This window comes from Bufo bufo, chromosome 1 (genome assembly GCF_905171765.1).
Source record: "Bufo bufo chromosome 1, aBufBuf1.1, whole genome shotgun sequence".
NCBI classification, from domain to species: domain Eukaryota; kingdom Metazoa; phylum Chordata; class Amphibia; order Anura; family Bufonidae; genus Bufo; species Bufo bufo.
This window is the reverse complement of record NC_053389.1, coordinates 10,656,203-10,665,504: the sequence shown is the minus strand read 5'-3', so window position 1 is coordinate 10,665,504 and position 9,302 is coordinate 10,656,203.

Here is a 9,302-nt window from a genome sequence, read left to right as displayed (position 1 = left end):
TCCGCAGGCTGCTCTCAGTGCTGCTTGCCCACCAATCAGAGCCTCCACCTGCACGCTGGCAGAGCGCACATGGGAAGCTGAGGGGTGGATGAGGGCACCGGCATCAGGACGGCTACTGCACATTCCAGGGGGAAGGTTGTGGACACAATGCAGGATACATGGTGGGATAGGTGGGGAGAGTGATCCCTACACGCAAATGTCATTTGCTCCACCTTCCCCCTATACTAGACTGAAATGATCTTGGAATTACAGTATCTGGGACCAAAAAGCAGCCTTTCATTATATTTCTATTAGGTCTATTACATATATACAGTAATGTAATGCTGATTTGTGGTCCCCGATAATTCCAAGATCACTCCAATAGATTATGGAGGGGGCACGTGGCGCCCTTTATCTACAAGCATACCCCCAAATAACGATCCACCAGAAAGCCTCTAGATAAAACACCCCATCTAAGACCCCAAACGACAGCCAACAGATCCTAGCCATTAACCCCTTAAAATCTATATGACGGAGTCGTACATCATAAGCGTTAAGGGGTTGTATGTACACATCTGCCCCCCTCATCAGTGCCCTGTGATGTGACTTAATTAGCCATTTTATACAATACATGTCTTATTTATAATGCACGGTGAATGGCAGAATCTGTCCCCACCAAAAACACAGAAAAAGTGATCAAAAAGTTGCAGGTACCCCAGAATGAAAACAGCAGTTAATACAAAAAATAAGCTTCACACAGCTCCATCAACAGAAAAAATAAAAGCATTTTAAATCTTTGAATCTTTTTTAGGGCTCATGCACACGACCGTATGTATTTTGCGGAACAGAACAGCTGGACCATAACAGAACAGTCCTATCCTTGTCCGTAATGCAGACAATAATAGGACATGTTCTATTTTTTAGCGGAACGGAAATACGGACATGCGGAAATGGAATGCACATGGAGTAACTTAAGTTTTTTTTGCGGACCCATTAAAATGAATGGTTCCGCAAACGGTCAGCAAAAAAAACGGAACGGATACGGAAAGAAAATAAGTTTGTGTGCAAGAGGCCTTAAAAAAAGAAGCATGTACAAAGGTTGGGTGTGTGGAATTGTCGTGGATCAGGCACTGGATTTATTTAATTGTTATCCACCAAAAACCCATTGACTCTCGGCCGGTATGTATGTGTATGGGGGAGTTGAAGGAGACCGCTATCTAAGGCTGGATTCACATCACCTTTCATTTTCCGTTCTTCTGATCCATCGGAAGAACAGAAAAAAAAAACGGATCCTGTGCATCCCTTATGAACCTTGTGCACCTGTTTTAGCCATTTCCATCAGAGATCGGCTTTTTTTTTAAGGTGGAAAAAAAAAAGTCCTGCATGCAGGATCTCAGACGGAAATGGTATCTGTTTCTAGTGCTAAGGCGCATGTATGTGCGGGGACGGGACAGGGAGGACATTTCAAGAACATGGCACCATGGCCACCACCGGGTGCTGAGAACAGCTGATCGTCAGCGGCTGTACCAGGTGTCGGACCCCTGCCCATCTGATATCGATGAGCTATCCTAAGGACGGGTCATTAGTACCTAGAACTGGGAATACCCCATTAAGACATTTGTACAATCTTACATATATAAAAAGTTCATGTGATTTGTCTGTTTTTCTTATTTTTTTATAAAGTTAATTAAACCAAATATGGAGTTCAAGCAGGGTCCCTTTCAATTTATTTATACAAAAAAGGACAACCTTTTTGTTTCAAACACCTGTATACAAGGTCGATCAGCCTCCATTTGTAAACTTTGATCCGTTTGTCCATACGGATCTGCAGGATTTTGATCACGCTGAGATTTCTGTGTAATTTATGTATAAGAATTATGGTTTTATGGCCGGATTTTGATTTATTTATGTCAATAAAAAAATATATATATAATATGTTAGGGGAAAAGGAGTTTTTGAAGTGTTTTTCAAAATTTTTTCATACTTGCTAATCCTCTGAAGCCTGAATGACAGGACATTTGTAGACCCCTCCCCGTTAGGGTCGGACTGGCCTACCAGAGTACCAGAGGATCCCCCAATAATGGACCCCTAATAAAACAGGGCCCTTAAAGTCCAATACACACAGAAGGTGGGTCCTCAGAATCATCTCTTGTGGGACCAAGGAACTCCAGCTCGATGTTGCTCCATGTTCTGCGTTAAAATGTGATCTGCCTGATCTGTCACAAAGAACGGGATCGTCGAACAGTGTGTTGTCTTCCTGGCACTCGAGTTCGACACATCGCAGATCGGGTTGACAGATTACTGGGAGGGGCTGGAGAAGAACCAGTGGTCATGGTCCATATCGGAACCAATGACAAAGTTAGAGGCAGGTGGAGAGTCCTTAAAAATTATTTTAGGGATTTAGGTCACAAGCTCAGGGCACCTCAAAGGTAGTGTTTTCCGAAATACTGCCTGTACCACGAGCCACACAAGAAAGGCAGCGGGAGATTAGGAAGGGGAACAAGTGGCTCCAGAACTGGTGCAGGAAGGAGGGGTTTGGGTTCCTGGAGAACTGGGCGACTTCTCTATCGGCTACAGGCTCTATCGTAGGGACGGGCTGCACCTCAATGGGGAAGGGGCAGAAGTGTTGGGGAGAAGATGGCAAGAAGGTTGGAGCAGTGTTTAAACTAGGGACTGGGTGGGAGGGGAACTACGTTATAGAAGGGGAAGATAGTGCAGATAGAGACCGGGGGCGAGGTAGAGGGACTGGGGGAGGAATGGAAGGAGGGACTAGAACAGTTCACAAGGAAAAGGGTAAAAAATATACATAAACCTCCTAAATGTACAGTACAGACCAAAAGTTTGGACACACCTTCTCATTCAAAGAGTTTTCTTTATTTTCATGACTATGAAGGCATCAAAACTATGAATTAACACATGTGGAATTATATACATAACAAACAAGTGTGAAACAACTGAAAATATGTCATATTCTAGGTTCTTCAAAGTAGCCACCTTTTGCTTTGATTACTGCTTTGCACACTCTTGGCATTCTCTTGATGAGCTTCAAGAGGTAGTCCCCTGAAATGGTCTTCCAACAGTCTTGAAGGAGTTCCCAGAGATGCTTAGCACTTGTTGGCCTTTTGCCTTCAATCTGCGGTCCAGCTCACCCCAAACCATCTCGATTGGGTTCAGGTCCGGTGACTGTGGAGGCCAGGTCATCTGGCGCAGCACCCCATCACTCTCCATGGTCAAATAGACTGACTGACTGACCTTCATTTCTTAAAGTAATGATGGCCACTCGTTTTTCTTTACTTAGCTGCTTTTTTCTTGCCATAATACAAATTCTAACAGTCTATTCAGTAGGACTATCAGCTGTGTATCCACCTGACTTCTCCTCAACACCACTGATGGTCCCAACCCCATTTATAAGGAAAGAAATCCCACTTATTAAACCTGACAGGGCACACCTGTGAAGTGAAAACCATTTCAGGGGACTACCTCTTGAAGCTCATCAAAAGAATGCCAAGAGTGTGCAAAGCAGTAATCAAAGCAAAAGGTGGCTACTTTGAAGAACCTAGAATATGACATATTTTCAGTTGTTTCACACTTGTTTGCTATGTATATAATTCCACATGTGTAAATTCATAGTTTTGATGCCTTCATAGTCATGAAAATAAAGAAAACTCTTTGAATGAGAAGATGTGTCCAAACTTTTGGTCTGTACTGTATGTATACTAATGCCAGAAGCCTGACTAATAAAACTGATGAACTGGAATTTGTAATGTGTGAGGAGAACTATGACATAGTGGGAATAACTGAGACATGGCTGGATGATAGCTATGACAGTGGGAATAAATGAGACATGGCTGAATGATATCTATGACAGTGGGAATAACTGAGACATGGCTGGATGATGGCTATGACAGTGGGAATAACTGAGACATGGCTGGATGATAGCTATGACAGTGGGAATAACTGAGACATGGCTGGATGATACCTATGACAGTGGGAATAACTGAGACACAGCTGGATGATACCTATGACAGTGGGAATAACTGAGACATGGCTGGATGATAGCTATGACAGTCGGAATAACTGAGACATGGCTGGATGATAGCTATGACAGTCGGAATAACAGAGACACGGCTGGATGATAGCTATGACAGTGGGAATAACTGAGACATGGCTGGATGATAACTATGACATAGTGGAAATAACTGAGACACGGCTGGATGATAGCTATGACAGTGGGAATAACTGAGACAGGGCTGGATGATAGCTATGACTGGGCAGTTAATGTACAAGGTTACAGTCTGTTTAGAAAGGATCGTCAAAACCGGAGAGGGGGAGGGGTTTGCCTTTATGTAAAGTCTTGTCTAAAGCCCACAGTCCGAGAAGATATAAGTGAGGGACATGGACATGTGGAGTCTCTGTGGGTAGAGATACATGGAGGCAAAAACAGTAATAAATTACTAATAGGAGTTTACTATAAACCACCTAATATACCAGAGTCCACAGGAAATCTACTACTAAACGAGATAGACGAGGCGGCAAATCATAATGAGGTGATTATTATGGGGGAACTCCGCAGATATAGACTGGGAAACTGAGACCTGTACATCTCATATAGGAAACAGGTTCTTGGCAATAACCAAAGACAATTACCTTTCCCAACTGGTTCAGGACCTGACTAGAGGGACGGCCATACTGGACTTAGTACTAACCAATAGGCCTGACAGAACAACAGACGTGCAGGTCGGGGGACACCTGGGAAATAGTGACCAGAAAGTAATAACCTTCCAATTATCATTCAAAAGAGTGTTTCTACAGGGAGGAACAAAAATGCCAAACTTCAAAAAAGTTTAATTTAGCCAACTAAGAGAGGCCATAGGCCTAACTAACTGGGACAAAGTCCTCAAAAACAAAAATACAGCCACAGAATGGGATATTTTTAAAAACATCCTGAAATCTAATTGCGAGAGGTACATACCGTATGGGAATAAAAGGTTAAGGAACAAGAAAAAAAAACAATGTGGATAAATAGAACTGTAAAGAAAGCAATAAATGACAAAAAGAAAGCGTTTAAAATCACTAAAACAGGAGGGTGGCACAGAAGCACTGAAAAACTATAAGGAAAAAAATAGAATATGTAAAAAACAAATAAAAGCCACCAAACTAGAGACCGAGAGATTAATTGCCAAAGAGAGCAAAACTAACCCTAAAATGTTCTTCAATTATATAAATGGTAAAAAGTATAAATCTGAAGGTGTCGGCCCTCTACAGAGTAAGAGGGGAGTTGCAGAGAGTGACGAGGAGAAAGCAAAGCTATTAAATATTTTTTCTCCACTGTATTCACTGAGGAAAATAAACTGTCAGATGAAATTCAGAATGTAAAAGTAAATTCCCCATTAAGGGTCCATTCACCCGTCCGTATGTGTTTTGCGGATCCGCAAAACACGGACACTGGCAATGTGCGTTCCGCATTTTGCGGACTGCACATCGCCGGCACTCTCATAGAAAATGCCTTTTCTTGCCCGCAATTGTGGACAAGAATAGGATATGTTCTATTTTTTTGCAGAACGGAAGTGCGGATCTGGAAGAGCGGATGTGGATAGCACATTCCATCACCATTGAAAAATGAATGGGTCCGCACCTGTTCCGCAAAATTGCGGAACGGATGCGGACCCATTTTGCGGACGTGTGAATGGACCCTAAAAGTGCCCTGTCTGACCCAGGAAGAAGTACAGCGGTGTCTTAAAAAGATTAAAATAGACAAATTGCCAAGACCAAATGGCATACACCCCCGTATCCTAAGAGAATTAAATAATGTCATAGCCAGACCCTTATTTCTGATATTTAAGGACTCTATACTGACAGGGAATGTCCCACAGGATTGGCGCATAGCAAATGTGGTGCCAATATTCAAAAAGGGTTCAAAAACAGAGCCTGGAAACTATAGGCAGGTAAGTTTAACATCTGTTGTGGGTAAACTGTTTGAAGGTTTTCTGAGAGATGCTATTGTAGCGGTCAGAGCAGGGAGAGACCGCAAAGCAGGATTCAAGTACAGTACAGCGGACAAGGAGACTGAAGATAAACCGGCTTTATTAAAGAACCAGATGTAACTGCTGGAAAATCGGATTAACAGTATAAACAGGTTTACACAGGATACATGAACAAGAGTTAGAATAAATGCGTTCTGCAGCAAACACATCAGAGTCCAGGCTACACTCAGCTGATATACTCCTATCTACCCCTGCTACTCAGGGTCCGCTTCTACAGCGCACTAGACTCTATAACCTATCACAGAAAAGCACCGGTGGCACTCACAGTTCTGCAGATTCTCCTGGATCCCATAAGATGCAGTCTGGCTTCAGGTCCGGTCGCTTGATTGTCTGTCTTTCTCTCTCTGGTCACAGCAGATGAAGATATTCACCTAGTTTCAGCTCTGGCAGGAAGAATCCGGCTTGTACTGGTCTCTACACATGGTCCACTCCTCTGGAACACACAGTACAGTCCTCTGTGTGCTGATCCACAGCTGTCAGGGAAAACTCAGCTAATATAGCCTCCTGCTGCTCCAGTCTTTTACTGTTATCTCTCAGCAGTCCATCTCTCCCTGTTACAGTTCTGATCAAAAGTTTAAGACCACTTGAAAAATGGCAAAAAATCATATTTTATATTGTTGGATCTTAACAAGGTTCCAAGTAGAGCTTCAACATGCAACAAGAAGAAATGAGAGTGAGACAAAACATTTTTTGAGCATTCAATTAATTGAAAATAACGATTACACTGAAACAGGCTGCATTATATTGTAGAAAAAATTCTAAGTGTGAAAGTAGCTTCAGACGGATCCGTCCAGATTTTACATTGAAAGTCAATGGGGGACGGATCCGTTTGAAAATTGAGCCATACTGTGTCAACTTCAAACGGATCCGTCCCCATTGACTTACATTGTAAGTCTGGACAGATCCGCTTGCCTCCGCACGGCCAGGCGAACACCCGAACGCTGCTTGCACTCTGCCAGACTGATGCATTCTGAGCGGATCCGCATCCACTCAGAATGCATTACGGCAGTACGGATGCGTTCAGGGCCGCTTGTGAGCCCCTTCAAACGAAGCTCACAAGTGGAGCCCTGAACGGTAGTGTGAAAGTAGCCTAAGACAGTCATTTGGAATTTCTTAAATGATCCTGAGGGTTATGGAACAAAAAAGTCAACAAAAAATTTCAGCAGCACTGAGCCGGAGGATCCAATTGGCTGTCCGTCAAGACACTGGACAATCCTCGACCCAAATTAAGGCCCTTACTGGTGCTGACTGCTAACCATCAGACGGCATCTGAGACTGAAGGGCTTCAAAAACAAAAAACTTCTTCAAAGACCTCGTCTCCTTGAACGCCACAGAACTGCTCGTTTGGACTTTGCAAGAGAGCACCAAACATGGGACATTCAAAGGTGGAAGAAAGTTTTATTCTCTGATTAGAAAAAATTTGACCTTGATGGTCCTGATGGTTTCCAACGTTACTGGCATGACAAGCAGATCCCACCTGAGATGTTTTCTACGCGCCACAGTGGAGGGGGCGCCATAATGGTCTGGAGTGCTTTTTCCTTCAGTGGAACAATGGAGCTTCAGGAAGTGCAGGGGCGTCAAACGGCCGCTGGCTATGTCCAGATGTTGCAGAGAGCATTCCTCATGACTGAGGGCCCTCGTCTGTGTGGTAACGACTGGGTTTTTCAACAGGACAGCGCTACAGTACACAATGCCCGCAGGACAAGGGACTTCTTGCAGGAGAATAACATCACTATTTTGGCCCATCCTGCGTGTTCCCCTGATCTAAATCCAATTGAGAACCTTTGGGGATGGATGGCAAGGGAAGTTTACAAAAATGGACAACAGTTCCAGACAGTAGATGGCCTTCGTGCGGCCGTCTTCACCACTTGGAGAAATGTTCTCACTTACCTCATGGAAACGCTTGCATCAAGCATGCCGAAACAATAACGGCGGAGCTACTCATTACTGAGTTCATGTTTGGAAGTTGGATTTCTGTTTTGGGGGGGTTTAGTTTTTATTTGGAGGTGGGGTCCTAAACTTTTGATCAGCTGAAAAACAGCCTGTTTCAGTTTATTCGTTGTTTTCATTAAATTGAATGCTCAAAAAATGTTTTGTATCACTCCCATTTCATCTTGTTGCATGTTGAAGCTCTACTTGGAACCTTGTTAAGATCCAGCCATGCTAAATATGATTTTTTGCCATTTTTCAAGTGGTCTTAAACTTTTGATCAGGACTGTATCTCAGCAAAGCCCCAGCAACCTCTAGAACAGCCCGGGAAAACTTCGTAACTCTTTCTTAGCCTCTGGCCAGCACAACTCAGGTTCCTGTTCAGTCACAGTGGCCTCTGGTGGCCGGAGGGAAACATGACAGTCTGCATAGATATAAGTGCTGGAAATGCTGCTGGTTGATTCAGGGCTGCCTCTTACACTATCTTGGAGTACCTCAATGAAAAAAAGCAAATAACATCATATCAGCATGGCTTCATGAGGGATCGGTCATGTCAAACTAATTTAATCAGTTTCTATGAGGAGGTAAGTTCTAGACTTGACAGAGGCGAATCAATGGATGCCGTATATCTGGACTTCTCCAAAGCATTTGACACTGTACCACATAAAAGGTTAGTATATAAAATGAGAATGCTCGGACTGGGAGAAAACGTCTGTATGTGGGTAAGTAACTGGCTCAATGATAGAAAACAGAGGGTGGTTATTAACGGTACACACTCAGATTGGGTCACTGTCACTAGTGGGGTACCTCAGGGGTCAGTACTGGAGGGGTCACTGTCACTAGTGGAGTACCTCAGGGGTCAGTACTGGAGGGGTCACTGTCACTAGTGGGGTACCTCAGGGGTCAGTATTGGGCCCTATTCTCTTCAATATATTTATTAATGATCTTGTAGAAGGCTTGCACAGTAAAATATCAATTTTCGCAGATGACACTAAACTGTGTAAAGTAATTAACACAGAAGAGGACAGTATACTGTATATATATACCACAGAGGACAGTATACTGTATATATACTACAGAGGACAGTATACTGTATATATATACTACAGAGGACAGTATACTGTATATATATACTACAGAGGACAGTATACTGTATATATACTACAGAGGACAGTATACTGTATATATATATACTACAGAGGACAGTATACTGTATATATACAACAGAGGACAGTACACTGTATATATATACTACAGAGGACAGTATACTGTTCATATATATACAACAGAGGACAGTACACTGTATATATATACTACAGAGGAAAGTATACTGTATATATACTACAGAGG